The sequence below is a fragment of the Salvelinus sp. IW2-2015 genome, linkage group LG33 (genome assembly GCF_002910315.2).
Source record: "Salvelinus sp. IW2-2015 linkage group LG33, ASM291031v2, whole genome shotgun sequence".
Classification (NCBI taxonomy): Eukaryota; Metazoa; Chordata; class Actinopteri; order Salmoniformes; family Salmonidae; genus Salvelinus; species Salvelinus sp. IW2-2015.
The window spans coordinates 30,845,448-30,862,906 of record NC_036872.1 but is presented as its reverse complement, the minus strand read 5'-3'; the positions used below and the strand labels follow the sequence as shown (position 1 = coordinate 30,862,906).

General features: G+C 45.3%; 1 pseudogene; it reads left to right on the top strand.

Moving 5' to 3' along the window:
* The window catches only part of LOC111957567 (dedicator of cytokinesis protein 8-like), a 106,652-nt pseudogene that overhangs the window by 72,717 nt on the left and 16,476 nt on the right, over positions 1-17,459 (top strand).

Below are 17,459 nucleotides of genomic sequence, written 5' to 3'. Positions count from 1 at the left end.
AGGGGTAAGGTCCAGAGGAAGGCCATCAACGCCACCTACAGTCTGCTGTGTGCCCATGACCTGGACCAGCGCTGTACCCGTCCTGACGTCCGGGCCAAGGTGGCCACTCTCTACCTCCCCCTGGTGGGCATCATCATTGACTCCATCAACTACCTGGACTTCACAGGTACTGGCCTGGCCACATCCCATATCCACACCTATACCCTACCCATTGGGACTTAATGTAGAGTCTAAGGAGTTGGTTGATTGGTTTGGAACTGGGTTGATGTGAACTGTGCAGAGCCGTGGCTGAGTGGTAACAATCATGGATTCAGCGCTATCTATCTAATAGAACTCAGAGGGTTTTCTTTAATGGAAGCTTCTCTAATGTCAAACATGTAAAGTGTGGTGTACTGCAGGGCAGCTCTCTAGGCCCTCTACTCTTTTCTATTTTTACCAATGACCTGCCACTAGCATTAAACAAAGCATGTGTGTCCATGAATGCTGATGATTCAACCATGTATGCATCAGTAAACACACCTAATGAAGTCACTGAAACCCTTAACAAAAGGTTGCAGCATGTTTTTGAATGGGTGGCCGGTAATAAACTGGTTCTGAACGTCTCTAAAACTAAGAGCATTGTATTTGGTACAAATCATTCCCTAAGTTCTAGACCTCAGCTGAATCTGGTAATGAATGGTGTGGCTGTTGATCAAGTTGAGGAGACTAAATTACTTGGCATTACCTTAGATTGTAAACTGTCATGGTCAAAACATATAGATTCAATGGTTGTAAAGATGGGGAGAGGTCTRKCCGTAATAAAGAGATGCTCTRCTTTTTTGACACCACACTSCAAAAAGCAAGTTCTGCAGGCTCTAGTTTTGTCTAATCTTGATTATTGTCCAGTAGTGTGGTCCAGTGCTGCAAGGAAAGACCTAGTTCAGCTGCAGCTGGCCCAGAACAGAGCGGCACGTTTTGCTGTTAATTGTAATCAGAGGGCTGATATAAATACTATGCATGCCAGTCTCTCTTGGCTACGAGTTGAGGAGAGTGACTGCATCACTTGACTGCATCACTTCTTTTTATAAGAAACATTAATGTGTTAAATCCCAAATTGTTTGCGTAGTCAACTTACACACAGCTCTGGCACACACACTTATCCCGCTAGACATGCCASCAGGGGTCTTTTCACAGTCCCCAAATCCAGAACAAATTCAAGAAAGTGTACACTATTATATGGAGCCCTTATTGCATGGAACTACATTCCATCTCATATTGCTCAAATTAACAGCAAACCTGGTTTCAAAAAACAGATAAAGCAACACCTCACGACACAACGCCTCTCCCCTATTTGACCTAGATAGTTTGCGTGTATGTATTGATATGTAGGCTACGTGTGCCTTTACATTTTTTTTATGTAGCTCTGTCGTTGAGCTGTTCTTGTCTATTGATGTTCTGTATTATGTCATTCTGTATTATGTTTCATGTTTTGTGTAGACCCCAGGAAGAGTAGCTGCTGCTTTTGCAACAGCTAATGGGGATCCTAATAAAATACCMAAAAATTCTTTGCTCTCAACAAATATGTGACTCCCCACCATAGTCTCCCCTTCAAACGTGCTCCCCTTTCTACCTCTGTATCTCCTTAGTAACTTCTAATCTGTGTAAATAAAAGTTGAAAATACGTATTTTTTTTGTATTTGACACTTGTGTGTCTCCGTAGTGTCCGAGGCTCGCGGAGGGAAGAGCAAGACCGGAGGGTCAGACGAAGACCCCGACAACATCCCGCCCATTAATCAGTCTATTGCTATGGCAATCGCCGGCAATCCCTTCAACACCTTGGCGAGGAATGCCCTGGCTTCCATGGCGTCTGTGGTAAGGCTATAGGAATGCTGCCATGGTTTTGTATCAGTAGGACTCTCTTCGTTCACCTCCAAGCACATACTGTATGTTTGGGTTCCTCCATCAGACCTGGATTAAGTTAGCTTTTTAAAATGATTCATTCACAATTTCAATTAGAGTAGTAAATTCCTTGCTCTGTAGTTTTGTGACTAGTAGTGATTAAGGTGTGTGTGTGTGTGCACGCATCCACAAGGGGGCGGTGGTGTAGCAGGTGTGCTGCTGTGAGGTAGACTGATGAGCTGTCGGAAGCACACACACACACCATCCATTATGAGATGCCAGCTCTCTTTCTCTATCTCTCTCTCTCACACACACACACACACACACACACACACACACACACACACACACACACACACACACACACACACACACACACACACACCGGGAGATGCTTTATGGACAGGCATTATCATCATAAGTGAACTGGGCTGTGCTGAGAGACACACACATCCATCAAATGTAGCCACGGAAACCACACAGCCACAGAACACCCTCCATTTGTCTCTCCTATTATACTTCGTCTGTGCTAGATGGATGTATGCCCTATACACAATGCAAACTGTAGTTTTTTTTTTTTTTTACAGTTTTGAAAAGTGTTTAACATATTGACATTGAACTCAAGTCGAGGTCTTAAGCCTGCCATTTGAGTAATAGCATCTATGGAATCAGTAGGAGTTTAATGGTTGTCTTCATCAGAGGTCCCAATCAACTCTGTGTAATAGTGTTACTCAATGGTAGACATCAATCACTGGTCTGTATGGAATATTCATCAAACTCAACCTCTGAATTACATGTAGCACCTGTGGAGAGCCTTGGCAGCGGCTAATTGGGATTCCAATAAAATACAAGAACCCATAAACAACATTATACTACAGTATGTCTCTGTCCACTCTAAAGTATACAGTATATCTCTGTCTCTCTCCTCTGTAGCAGTCTGCTAAGGCAGTGGCCACCCTGTCGGCAGAGACCAGCCGTAACCTGCTGCTGTGTTTCCTGTGGGTAATGAAGAACGCTGAGAGGAGTCTGATCCAGCGCTGGACTGTAGACATGCCCTCAGCACAGCTCAACAGACTGCTAGAACTACTCACCATCTGTGTTTCCTGCTTTGAGTACAGGGTAAGTGTATCTGCGCCCTGCATGGAGTATATGCCTAATTAATGTCTGTAAGTAGGATGTAAATGTGTGTGTTATTCTCACTGTGTTTGTGCGTGCATGCCTTCACGCATTGTGTGTGTGTGTTGTGCAGGGGAAGCGGAGCAGTGATAAGGTGAGCACGCAGGCCTTACAGAAGTCCCAGCAGGCCAAGATGCAGCTGGAAGACTCCCTACTGAGGGGCATCGGAGCCCGGGGGGAAATGATGCGACGGGCTGGAGGTCAGTCTGATTGATGAAGAGTAGCTACATGCACAGTACACGACTTAGAAGTATATCTCCTGAAAAGCAGTTCTGAGTAGCTGAAAAGGGAACAATGGTACTCCTAAGCTGCTTTTTGATTGGACAAGTGCCTGCCAGCCCCTTTATCCCTGACCTTTGACCCTGACAGGAAGTGACCGTGCAGGTCAGAGAGTGAACCTGCGCTGGAGAAAAGACCTGACACAGTGGAGGCAGACCAATGACAAACACGACAAGTGAGTTACACGCACTGAGTACAAATGCAATTCATTCATTACATATCTCTCCTGGTATGGAAGAAGATACATTGTCAGACAATACATTTGGAAGAAACTAGTGAAGAGAACCCCCTCTCCGGTTTCCCTCAGAACCAAAGCAGAGCTAGACCAGGAGGCTCTGATCAGTGGGAATCTGGCTACCGAGTCCAACCTCATAGTCCTGGACCTACTGGAGACCATAGTACAGGTCCAACATCTTTCTCCTTATGTTTTCAATCTACCTCTACTTCTTTCTTCTCTCCGTGTTTGAGATTGACTGCAGACTGACTGTTCTACAAATCACCTTGCATCTGCAATAACTACTGATTGTTTGTAGATCAGTCTGTCAGCATTTACCCACAACGCATCACGAAATTGATACTCTCTTGAACACAGCCAACATCATAGTGTCCTCTCTAGTCCCATTGGCTGACATTATTCTCTCTCTCCCTTGTGATTGGTTGTCATGACTGTCTTCCATACAGGCTGTTCCATTGGCTGACTGTAAGGACAGTGTTGTGGGCGGTGTGTTGAGGGTGTTGCTACACTGTCTCACTTGCAACCAGAGTACAACCTTCCTGTCTCACTGCTTCAGCACACTGCGAGCACTCGTCGTCAAGGTACTGTCTATATACAATATATACTGACAGTATTGTGTGTGTATGGATGTGTGTGCGTGTACTGACAGTATTGTGTTATAGTTTGGTGACCTGTTGTTTGAAGAGGAAGCCGAGCAGTGTGCAGACCTGTGTCAGAAGGTGCTCCAGCACTGTAGCAGTCCTGTGGATGGAAATAGAAGCCAGGCCTGCGCTACCCTATACCTCATCATGAGATACAGCTTCAGCTCAGCCAATGTGAGCGCGCACACACACACACACACACACACACACACACATAGACAGATTCCGTCTCATCCTTTTTCCTCTACCACCCAGTCGTTTCCATGTCTATTTTGAGCTCAGTGGAGAAAGTTGCTGAGTGATGTGTTTCTGGGTACTTAGAAGTGAACAGGGAGATATGTCCCTGTCTACCCCTGTGTCCCTGCCTTTCTGTAAGTAATGACAGTACGAGTGAGAGAGAGGCACCACCAGGCACCTCCCCACCCCAACCAGCCAACACCCTCCCACCCCGACCAGCCAACACCCTCCACCCGACGCTCAACATCTCCTACCGACAGCCCAACTCCGACCAGCAACACCTCCACCCGACCAAGCCACACCCTAACCCGCACAGCCAACACTCCTCAAACCGACCACAAACACCCTCACACAACCATCCACCAGCACCAGCCAACACCTCCCACACCGACCAGCACACCCTCCCACCCGACCGAGCCAACACCTACCCCCCGCCAGCAACACACTCCACCCGACCACAACACTCCAACACCCAACCCCCAACCGACAAGCCAACCCTCCCAAACGACCAGGCCACACACCCTCAAACCGACCACAACCCATACCAACCGACCGCCAACCTCCCAACCCACAAGCACCCCTCACCACCTGACCACGCAACCCTCCCGACCGACCAACTCAACACTCCCAAACGCGTACCACGCAAACCCTCCTACCCAACGACCACACACCCTCCCACACGACCAGCAACACCGTCCCAATACCACACAACAGCCAACACACCAACCCTCCCAAATCCGACCAACAGCTCAAACGACCACTCCCATCCCACCGAGCACACACCGCTCCCACCCGACCAGCCAACACCCTCCCAAAACCGACCAAACAACCAACCTCTCCAAACCCGACCAAGCAAAACACCCTCCAACGCAGAACACCTCCAACATCGACACCAACACCTCCCAACCGCAGCCAACACCTCCACCGACCAGCCAACACCTCCCAAACGACACGCAACACCTCCAACCGACCAGCCAACACCCTCCCACCCCGACCAGCCAACACCCTCCCAAACCGACCAGCCAACACCCTCCCAAACCGACCAGCCAACACCCTCCCAAACCAACCATGGCCACAACTCATATAGGTCCCTCCAGGTCAAACCAAGCCTCCTGACCCTTCCATGTCCCCAACCTCGACAACTTGAAAATCACACATGTCCTCAGGCTACATCAGACCTAATCCACTCAATTAAATTAAGCAAAACAGAATCATTTTACATTTGACTAGGAAATGGAAATAATCTCAACAGAGAAAAATGTCCTCCTGTGTGCTACCTATATCCACATACTTTAATGAAGACAGCTTCTCCATCCTAGAGTGGGAGATCAACCATTTCCATCCCCAGGGACATGTACTAGTCTAACCTAAGCGCCAGAACTGGACAGTAACCTCACACCCTCCACACACAGGGGGACAAGCACCTACCTGGAGGGGACTGCATTCCCTCCCAAATATATATGCCCCCCTAGACACAACTATGACAAAACAACCAACAAAAATGGGTCACAACTCAGCTCTGTCGCATGCTGGGTTTGTACATAGTCAGTGGTAGGCTTCGAGGGGAATCCTATGGTAGGTACACCTACAGCCCATCCCTTGGCAGTGGTACTATAGACTACTTTATCAAAAGGCCTGTAGTGTTGATGGTATACTAAATTAAATGATAAAATATGCAGACCACAAATTCAAAATGGCTATTCTTAAACTCTTCAATGTTATCCTCAGCTCTAGCATCTTCCCCAATATTTGGAAACAAGGTCTGATCACCACAATCCACTAAAGTGGACACAAATTTGATCCCAATAATTACTGTGGAATATACGTCGACAGTAACCTTGGAAAAATCCTCAWKGTCACGTGCGCCGAGTACAACAGTTGTAGACCCCCACACATTGACTCGGTACCCGTAACCCCTCTGTATATAGCCTCATTATCTTTATTTTGTGATACTGATTTTATTTTTTATTTTTAATATTTTCTTAACTCTATTCCTTGAACTGCATTGTTGGTTAAGGGCTTGTAAGTAAGCGTTGCAGACTCCAACATTTCCTCAGTGAACACAATGTCCTGAGCGAATGTCAAATTGTCTTCTTACCAACATATCGTACGACAGACCACATATACACCCTGCACACACTAATACAGTGGGGAGAACAAGTATTTGATACACTGCCGATTTTGCAGGTTTTCCTACTTACAAAGCATGTAGAGGTCTGTAATTTTTATCATAGGTACCACTTTCAACTGTGGAGAGACAGGAATGCTAAAAACAAAAATCCAAGAAAATCACATTGTATGATTTTTAAGTAATTAATTTTGCATTTTATTGCATGACATAAGTGATTTGATTCACCTACCAACCAGTAAAGCATTCCGGCTCTCACAGACCTGTTAGTTTTTTCTTAAGAAGCCCTCCTGTTCTCTCCACTCATTACCTGTATTAACCTGCACCGTGTTTGAACTCGATTACCGTTGTAATAAAAGAAACCTGTCCACACACTCAATCAAACAGACTCCAAACCTCTCCACAATGGGCGCAAGACCAAGAGAGCTGTTTAAAGGACATCAGGGATAAAAATTGTGACAGATGGCAACAGGCTGGATGGGCTACAGACAATAGGCAAGCAGCTTGGTGAGGAAGGCAACAACTGTTGGTCGGCAATTATTAGAAAATGGAAGAAGTTGCAAAGGATACGGTGCAATCACCCTCGGTCTGGGGCTCCATGCAAGATGGCTCAGCCCGGGGGCATCAATGAATGCATGAGGAAGGTGAGCTTATCAGCCGAGAACTCCAACGGCAGGACCTGGTTCAATGACCGAAGAGAGCTGGGACCACAGTCTCAGAAGAAACCATAGTAACACACTACACCGTCATGGATTAAAATCCTGCAGCGCACGCAAGGTCCACCTGCTCAAGCCAGCGCATGTCCAGGGCCCGTCTGAAGTTTGCCATGAATCTGGATGATCCAGAGGAGGAATGGGAGAAGGTCATGTGGTCTGATGAGACAAAAATAGAAGCTTTTTTGGTCTAAACTCCACTCGCCGTGTTGGAGGAAGAAGAAGGATTGAGTACAACCCCAAGAACACCATCCCAACCGTGAAGCATGGAGGTGGAAACATCATTCTTTGGGGATGCTTTTCTGCAAAGGGTACAGGATGACTGCACCGTATTGAGGGGAGGATGGATGGGGCCATGTATCGCGAGATCTTGGCCAACAACCTCCTTCCCTCAGTAAGAGCATTGAAGATGGGTCCGTGGCTGGGTCTTCCAGCATGACAACGACCCGAAACACACAGCCAGGGCAACTAAGGAGTGGGCGCCGTAAGAAGCATCTCTCAAGGTCCTGGAGTGGCCTAGCGCAGTCTCCAGACCTGAACCCAATAGAAAAATCTTTGGAGGGAGCTGAAAGTCCGTATTGCCCAGCGACAGCCCCGAACCTGAAGGATCTGGAGAAGGATCTGTATGGAGGAGTGGGCCAAAATCCCTGCTGCAGTGTGGTGTCAAACCTGGTCAAGAACTACAGGAAACGTATGATCTCTGTAATTGCAAACAAAGGTTTCTGTACCAAATATTAAGATGCTTTTCTGATGTATCAAATACTTATGTCATGCAATAAAATGCAAATTAATTACTTAAAAATCATACAATGTGATTTTCTGGATTTTTGTTTTAGATTCCGTCTCTCATAGTTTGAAGTGTACCCATGATAGAAATTACAGACCTCTACATGCTTTGTAAGTAGGAAACCTGCAAAATCGGCAGTGTATCAAATACTTTGTTCTCCCCACTGTAGATAAACCAAACAGCAGTCTTTCTCATGCTTTTTTATTTAAAAAAAGCTTTTGACTCAATTTGGCATGAGGGTCTGCTATACAAATTGATGGAAAGCATTGTTGGGGGAAAACATACAATATTATAAAATCAAGGTACACAAACAACAAGTGTGCAGTTAAAAATTGGCAATAAACACACATATTTCTTTCCTCAGAGAAGTGGGGTGAGACAGGGAAGCACCTTGAGCCCCACCCTCTTCAACAGTTTACATACACCTTAGCCAAATACATTTAAACTCAGTTTTTCACAATTCCTGACATTTAATCCAAGTAAAAAATTCCCTGTTTTAGTGAATTTTGGTTAGGATCACCACTTTATTTTAAGAATGTGAAATGTAAGAATAATACAGTAGAGAGAATTTATTTAAGCTTTTATTTCTTTCATCACATTCCCAGTGGGTCAGAAGTTTACATACAGTCAATTAATATTTGGTAGCATTGCCTTTTAAATTGTTTAACTTGAGTCAAACGTTCGGGTAGCCTTCCACAAGCTTTCCACAATAAGTTGGGTGAAATTTTGGCCCATTCCTCCTGACAAAGCTGTGTAACTGGGTCGGTTTGTAGGCCTCCTTGCTCGCACACGCTTTTTCAGTTCTGCACACACATTTCTATAGGATTGAGGTCAGGGCTTTGTGATGGCCACTCCAATACTTGAATTTGTTGTCCCTTAAGCCATTTTGCCACATCTTTGTAAGTATGCTTGGGGTCATTGTCCATTTGGAAGACCCATTTGCGACCAAGCTTTAACTTCCTGACTGATGCCTTGAGATGTTGCTTCAATATATCCACATAATTTTCCTCCCTCATGATGCCATCTATTTTGTGACCGTGCCTCCTTGCGCAAAGCACCCCCACAACATGATGCTGCCACCCCGTTCTTCATGGTTGGGATGGTGTTCTTTGGCTTGCAAGCCTCCCCCTTTTTCCTCCAAACATAATGATGGTCATTATGGCCAAACAGTTCTATTTAGTTTCATCAGACCAGAGGACATTTCTCCAAAAAGTACGATCTTTGTCCCCATGTGAAGTTGCAAACCGTAGTCTGGCTTTTTTATGGCGATTTTGGAGCAGTGGCTTCTTCCTTGCTGAGCGGCCTTTAAGGTTATGTCGATATAGGACTCGTTTTACTGGGATATAGATCTTTTGTACCTGTTTCCTCCAGCATCTTCACAAGGTCCTTTGCGTTGTTCTGAGATTGATTTACACTTTTCGCATCAAAGTACGTTCATATCTAGGAGCCAGAAACGCATCTCCTTCCTGAGCGGTATGACGGCTGCGTGGTCCCATGGTGTTTATACTTGCGTACTATTGTTTGTACAGATGAACGTGGTACCTTCAGGCGTTTGGAAATTGCCCCCAAGGATGAACCAGACTTGCGGAGGTCTACAATTTATTTTCGGAGGTCTTGGCTGATTTCTTTAGATTTTCCCATGATGTCAAGCAAAGAGGCACTGAGTTTGAAGGTAGGCATTGAAATACATCCACAGGTACACCTCCAATTCACTCAAATTATGTCAATTAGCATATCAGAAGCTTCTAAAGCGATTACATAATTTTCTGGAATATTTCAAGCTGTTTAAATGCACAGTCAACTTAGTGTATGTAAACTTCTGACCCACTGGAATTGTGATACAGTGAATAATAAGTCAAATAATCTGTCTGTAAACAATTGTTGGAAAAATTACTTGTGTCATGCACAAAGTAGATGTCCTAACCGACTTGCAAAAACTATAGTTTGTTAACAAGAAATTTGTGGAGTGRTTGAAAAACAAGTTTTAATGACTCCAACCTAAGTGTATGTAAACTTCCGACTTCAACTGTATATCAATTAATTGGCTAGGGCCCTAGATCAGTCTGCAGCACCCGGACTCACCATACTACACTCTGAAGTCAAATGTCTACTGTTTGCAGATKATCTGTTGCTTCTGTCCCCAACCAAGGCGGGCCTACAGCAGCACCTAGATCTTCTGCACAGATTCTGTCAGATTTGGGCCATGACGCTAAATCTCAGTAAGACAAAAATAATTGTGTTCCAAAATGGGTCCAGTTGCCAGGACAACAAATGCACATTCTATGCCATCAAAAGGAACATAAAACTTGACATCCCAATTAGGATCTAGCTAAAAGTACTTAAATCAGTTATAGAAGCCATTGTCCTTAATGGTTGTGAGGTCTGGGGTCCACTCGCCAAACAATAATTCACGAAATGGGACAAAAACCCAATTGAGACTGCATGCAGAATTCTGATAAAATATCCTTCATGTACCACGCAAACCCCAAACAATGCATGCAGAGGAGAATTAGGACTAATAAAAATCCCCAAAAGAGCTGTAAAATTCTACAACCACCTAAAAGGAAGCAATGCCCACACGTTACACCGCAAAGCCCTCACCTACAGAGAGATGAACCTAGAGAAGAGTCCCCTCAGCCAGCTGGTTTTGGGGTTCTGTTCACAAACACAGACTCCACAGATATCTAACAAGACACACAATCTAAAGTAAAGGAATGGAATTAAGAAGATATAAATATTTGGATGAGCAATGTCAGAGCGGCATAGACTAAGATACAGTAGAGAAGGATAGAATACAGTATATACATATGAGATGAGTCATGCAAAATATGTAAAGTGACTAATGTTCCATTATTAAAGTGGCCAGTGATTTCAAGTGTATGTATATAGTGCAGCGGCCGCTGTGCTAGTGATGGCTGTTTAAGAGTCTGATGGCCTTGATAGAAGCTGTTTTTCAATTTCTCGATCCCAGCTTTGATGCACCTGTACTGACCTCGCCTTCTGGATGATAGAGGGGTGAACAGGCAGTGGCTCGGGTGATTGTTGTCCTTGATAATCTTTTTGGCCTTCCTGTGACATCGGGTGCTGTAGGTGTCCTGGAGGGCAGGTGGCTTGCACCCAGTGATGTGTTGGGCAAACCCCACTTCCCTCTGGAGAGCCCTGCAGTTGCAGGTGGTGCAGTTGCCATACCAGGCGGTGATACAGCCCGACAAGATGCTCTCAATTGTGCATCTGTAAAAGTTTGTGAGGGTTTTAGGTGACAAGCCAAATTTCTTCAGTCTCTTGAGGTTGAAGAGGCATTGTCAATCAATCAATCAATTTTATTTTATATAGCCCTTCGTACATCAGCTAATATCTCGAAGTGCTGTACAGACACCCAGCCTAAAACCCCAAACAGCTAGTAATGCAGGTGTAGAAGCACGGTGGCTAGGAAAAACTCCCTAGAAAGGCCAAAACCTAGGAAGAAACCTAGAGAGGAACCAGCTAAATGAGGGTGGCCAGTCCTCTTCTGGCTGTGCCGGGTGGAGATTATAACAGAACTATGCCAAGATGTTCAAAAATGTTCATAAGTGACAAGCATGGTCAAATAATAATCATGAATAATTTTCAGTTGGCTTTTCATAGCCGATCATCAAGAGTTGAAAAACAACAGGTCTGGAAAAGGTGGCGTTCCATAACCGCAGGCAGAACAGCTGAAACTGGAATAGCAGCAAGGCCAGGCGCGACTGGGACAGCAAGGAGTCACCACGGGCGGCAGTCCCGACGCATGTCCTAGGGCCCAGGTCCCTCCGAGAGAAAGAAAGAGAGAAGGAGAAAAATTAGAGAGAGCCAAGATTTTCAAAATGTTCATAAATGACAAGCATGGTCAAATAATAATCAGGAATAAATCTCAGTTGGCTTTTCATAGCTCGATCAGAGTTGAAAAAAACAGCAGGTCTGGGACAGGTAGGGGTTCCATAACCGCAGGCAGAACAGTTGAAACTGGAATAGCAGCAAGGCCAGGCGGACTGGGACAGCAAGGAGTCACCACGGCCGTAGTCCCGACGTATGGTCCTAGGCTCAGTCCTCAGAGAGAAAGAAAGAGAGAAGGAGAAAATTAGAGAGAGCAAGATTTTCAAAATGTATAAATGACAAGCATGGTCAAATAATAATCAGGAATAAATCTCAGTTGCTTTTCATAGACGATCATTAAGAGTTGAAAACAGCAGGTCTGGGACAGGTAGGGGTTCCGTAACCGCAGGCAGAACAGTTGAAACTGGAATAGCAGCAAGGCCAGGCGGCTGGGACAGCAAGGTGTCATCATGCCCGGTAGCCTGACGTATGGTGCCTAGGGCTCAGGTTCTCAGAGAGAAAGAGAGAACGAGAGAATTAGAGAGAGCATACTTAAATTCACACAGGACACTGGATAAGACAGAGAAGTACTCCAGGTAACCAACTGACCCTAGCCCCCCGACACATAAACTACTGCAGCCATAAATACTGGAGAGGCTGAGACAGAGCGTCAGGAGACACTGTGGCCCCATCCGAAGAAACCCCCGGACAGGGCCAAACAGGAAGGAATATAACCCCACCCACTTTGCCAAAGCACAGCCCCCGCACCACTAGAGGAAATCCTCAACCACCCAACTTACAATCCTGAGACAAGGCCGAGTATAGCCCACAAAGGTCTCCACCACAGCACAAACCAAGGGGGGCGCCAACCCAGACAGGAAGATCACGTCAGTAACTCAACCCACTCAAGTGACGCACCCCTCCTAGGACGGCATGAAAGAGCACCAGCAAGCCAGTGACTCAGCCCTGTAACAGGGTTAGAGCAGAGAATCCCAGATGAAGAGGGAACCGGCCTGGCAGAGACAGCAAGGGCGGTTCGTTGCTCCAGAGCCTTTCCGTTCACCTTCACACTCCTGGGCCAGACTACACTCAATCATATGACCTACTGAAGAGATAAGTCTTCAGTAAAGACTTAAAGGTGAGACCGAGTCTGCGTCTCTCACATGGTAGGCAGACTGTTCCATAAAAATGGAGATCTATAGGAGAAAGCCCTGCCTCCCGCTGTTTGCTTAGAAATTCTAGGGACAATTAGGAGGCCTGCGTCTTGTGACCGTAGCGTACGTATTGGTATGTACGGCAGGACCAACTCGGAAAGATAGGTAGGAGCAAGGCCATGTAACGCTTTATAGTTAACAGTAAAACCTTGAAATCAGCCCTTGCCTTAACAGGAAGCCAGTGTAGGGAAGCTAGCACTGAGTAATATGATCAAATTTCTTGGTTCTAGTCAGGATTCTAGCAGCCGTATTTAGCACTAACTGAAGTTTATTTAGTGCTTTATCCGGGTAGCCGGAAGTAGAGCATTGCAGTAGTCTAACCTAGAAGTAACAAATGCATGGATTAATTTTTCTGCATCATTTTGGACAGAAAATTTCTGATTTTGCAATGTTACGTAGATGGAAAAAAAGCTGTCCTTGAAACAGTCTTGATATGTTCGTCAAAAGAGAGATCAGGTCAAGAGTAACGCCGAGTCCTTCACAGTTTTATTTGAGACGACTTTACAACCATCAAGATGAAAATTGTCAGATTTAACAAGAAATCTCTTTGTTTCTGGGACCTAGAACAAGCATCTCTGTTTTGTCCGAGTTAAAAGTAGAAAGTTTGCAGCCATCCACTTCCTTATGTCTGAAACACAGGCTTCTAGCAGGGCAATTTTGGGGCTTCACCATGTTTCATTGAAATGTACAGCTGTGTGTCATCCGCATAGCAGTGAAAGTTAACATTATGTTTTCGAATAACATCCCCAAGAGGTAAAATATATAGTGAAAACAATAGTGGTCCTAAAACGGAACCTTGAGGAACACCGAAATGTACAGTTGATTTGTCAGAGGACAGACCATTCACAGAGACAAACTGATATCTTTCCGACAGGTAAGATCTAAACCAAGCCAGAACTTGTCCGTGTAGACCAATTTGGGTTTCCAGTCTTCTCCAAAAGAATGTTGGTGATCGATGGTGTCCAAAGCAGCACTAAGGTCTAGTAGCACGAGACAGATGCAGAGCCTCGTCTGACGCCATTTTAAAAGGTCATTTACCACCGTCACAAGTGCAGTCTCAGTGCTATGATGGGGTCTAAAACCAGACTGAAGCATTTCGTATACATTGTTTGTCTTCAGAAAGGCAGTGAGTTGCTGCGCAACAGCTTTTTTCAATTTTTTTTGAGAGGAATGGAAGATTCGATATAGGCCGATAGTTTTTTTATATTTTCCGGGTCAAGGTTTGGCTTTTTCAAGAGAGGCTTATCACTGCCACTTTTAGTGAGGTTGTACACATCCGGTGGATAGAGAGCTGTTATTATGGTCAACATAGGGAGGGCCAAGCACAGGGAAGCAGCTCCTTCAGCAGTTTAGTAGGAATAGGATCCAGTATGCAGCTTGAAGGTTTAGAGGCATGATTATTTTCATCATTGTGTCAAGAGATATAGTACTAAAACACTTAAGTGTCTCTCCCGATCCCAGGCCCTCGCAGAGCTGTGCAGATCCAGGACAGCTAAGCCCTGGAGGAATTACGCAGATTCAAAGAGGAGTCCGTAATTTGCTTTCTAATGGTCATGATCTTTTCCTCAAAGAAGTTCATGAATTTATTACTGCTGAAGTGAAAGCCATCCTCTCTTGGGGAATGCTGCTTTTTAGTTAGTTTCGCAACAGTATCAAAATAAATTTTGGATTGTTCTTATTTTCCTCGATTAAGTTGGAAAAGTAGGATGATCGAGCAGCAGTGAGGGCTCTTCGGTACTGCACGGTACTGTCTTTCCAAGCTAGTCGGAAGACTTCCAGTTTGGTGTGCGCCATTTCCGTTCCAATTTCCTGGAAGCTTGCTTCAAAGCTCGGGTATTTTCTGTATACCAGGGAGCTAGTTTCTTATGACAAATGTTTTTCGTTTTAGGGGTGCAACTGCATCTAGGGTATTGCCGCAAGGTTAAATTGAGTTCCTCAGTTAGGTGGTTAACTGATTTTTGTTCCTCTGACGTCCTTGGGTAGGCAGAAGGAGTCTGGAAGGGCATCAAGGAATTTTTTGTGTGTCTGAGAATTTATAGCACGACTTTTGATGCTCCTTGGTTGGGGTCTGAGCAGATTATTTGTTGCGATTGCAAACGTAATAAAATGGTGGTCCGATAGTCCAGATTGTTGGGAAAAACATTAAGATCTACAACATTTATTCCATGGACAAAACTAGGTCCAGAGTATGACTGTGGCAGTGAGTAGGTCCAGAGACATGTTGGACAAAACCCACTGAGTCGATGATGGCTCCGAAAGACTTTTGGAGTGGGTCTGGTGACTTCTCCATGTGAATATTAAATCACCAAAAATATAGAATATGATCTGCTATGACTACAAGGTCTGATAGGAATCAGGAAACTCAAGAGAGGAACGCTGTATATGGCCCAGGAGCCTGTAAACAGTAGCTATAAAAAGTGATTGAAGGTAGGCTGCATAGATTTCATGACTAGAAGCTCAAAAGACAGAAAAACGCCATTTTTTTTTTTGTAAATTGAAATTTGCTATCAGTAATGTTAGCAACACCTCCGCCTTTGCGGATGCACGGGGGGATATGGTCACTAGGTGTAACCAGGAAGTGAGCCTCATTAACACAGTAAATTCATCAGGCTTTAAGCCATGTTTCAGTCAGGCCAATCACATCAAGATTATGATCAGTGATTAGTTCATTGACATATGGCTGCCTTGTTGAAAGTGAGGGATCTAACATTAATTAACCCTATTTGAGATGTGAGTATCACGATCTCTTTCAATAATGGCAGGAATGGAGGAGGTCTTATCCTAATAAGATTGCTAAGGCGAAACACTGCCATGTTTAGTCTTTGCCGAACCTAGGTCGAGCACAAAGACACAGTCTCAATGGTATGGCTGAGCTGACTACACTGACTGTGCTCATTGGCGGACTCACCTCAAGCTCGGCAGGTTGGCTAAACCAGCTGCTGCCTGGCCTGCACCCTATTTCATTGTGGGCTAGAGGAGTTAGAGCCCTATCTATGTTGTAGATAAAGTGAGAGCACCCCTCCAGCTAGGATGGAGTCCGTCACTCCTCAGCAGGTCAGGCTGTGCCTGTTTGTGGGTGAGTCCAGATAAGAGGCAATTATCTACAAATTCTATCTTTTGGGAGGGCAGAAAAAACATTTTCAACCAGCGATTGAGTGCTGAGACTCTGCTGTAGAGCTCGTCACTCCCCCTAACTGGGAGGGGGCCAGAGACAATTACTCGATGCCGACACATCTTTCTAGCTGATTTACACGCTGAGTGCTATGTTGCACTTGGTGACCTCTGGACTGTTTATCCTAAACATCGTTGGTGCCGACGTGGTCGGATAACAATACTCTACTACTACTCTCTACACTCGCCAGATTTAGGGCTTTAGCAGCGACTCATCTGTTAGACTTAGCCTTCAACGGTCGGTAGCCCTGCCCCCTGCGTCCAAACAGGCTGTCAGAATCGCTGGGTGATTCGCTTTAAGTCTAATACTGCGGGTAATGGAGTCGCCAATGACTAGGGTTTTCAATTTGTCAGAGCTAATGGTGGGAGCCTTCGGCGTCTCAGACCCCGTAACGGGAGGAGTAGAGACAAGAGAAGACTCCGACTCCGACTCGCTACATAATGGGGAGAACCGGTTGAAAGTTTCTGTCGGCTGAATGAGCGACACCGGTTGAGCATTCCAACAGCATTTCCCTCCAGAAGCCATGAGAAAGTTGTCTGGCTGCGGGGACTGTGCGGGGGGATTTATACTAACGTTACTATCTGTACTTACTGGTGGCACAGACGCTGTTTCTTCCTTTCCTACACTGAAATTACCCTTGCCTAACGATTGCGTCTGAAGCTGGGCTTTAAGCACAGCTATTCTCGCCGTAAGGCGATCGTTCTCCTGTATATTATGAGTACAGCGACTGCAATTAGAAGACATCATGTTAATGTTACTACTTAGCTTCGGCTGTTGAAGGTGTTGACGAACCATGTCCAGATAAAGCGTCCGGAGTGAAAAAGTTGAATGAGGGAAAAAAGTTGCGATGGAAAAACTAAAAATATAAACGGTAATTAAAAACAAAACAAAAAACGTAAAGTTGTCAGCTAGCAAAGTAAAGTAAAGTTGGCAGCAAAACGCACAGCAACAAAACGCACAGCAACACGTCTGCAGATTCAACAGGAAGTGACGGATGGAAGTGGAAGTTGCGCCTTCTTCACCACACTGTCTGTGTGGGTGGACCATTTCAGTTTGTCAGTGATATGTACGCCGAGGAACTTGAAGCTTTCCATCTTCTCCACTGCGGTCCCGTCGATGTGGATAGGGGGGTGCTCCCTCTGCTGTTTCCTGAAGTCCACGATCAGCA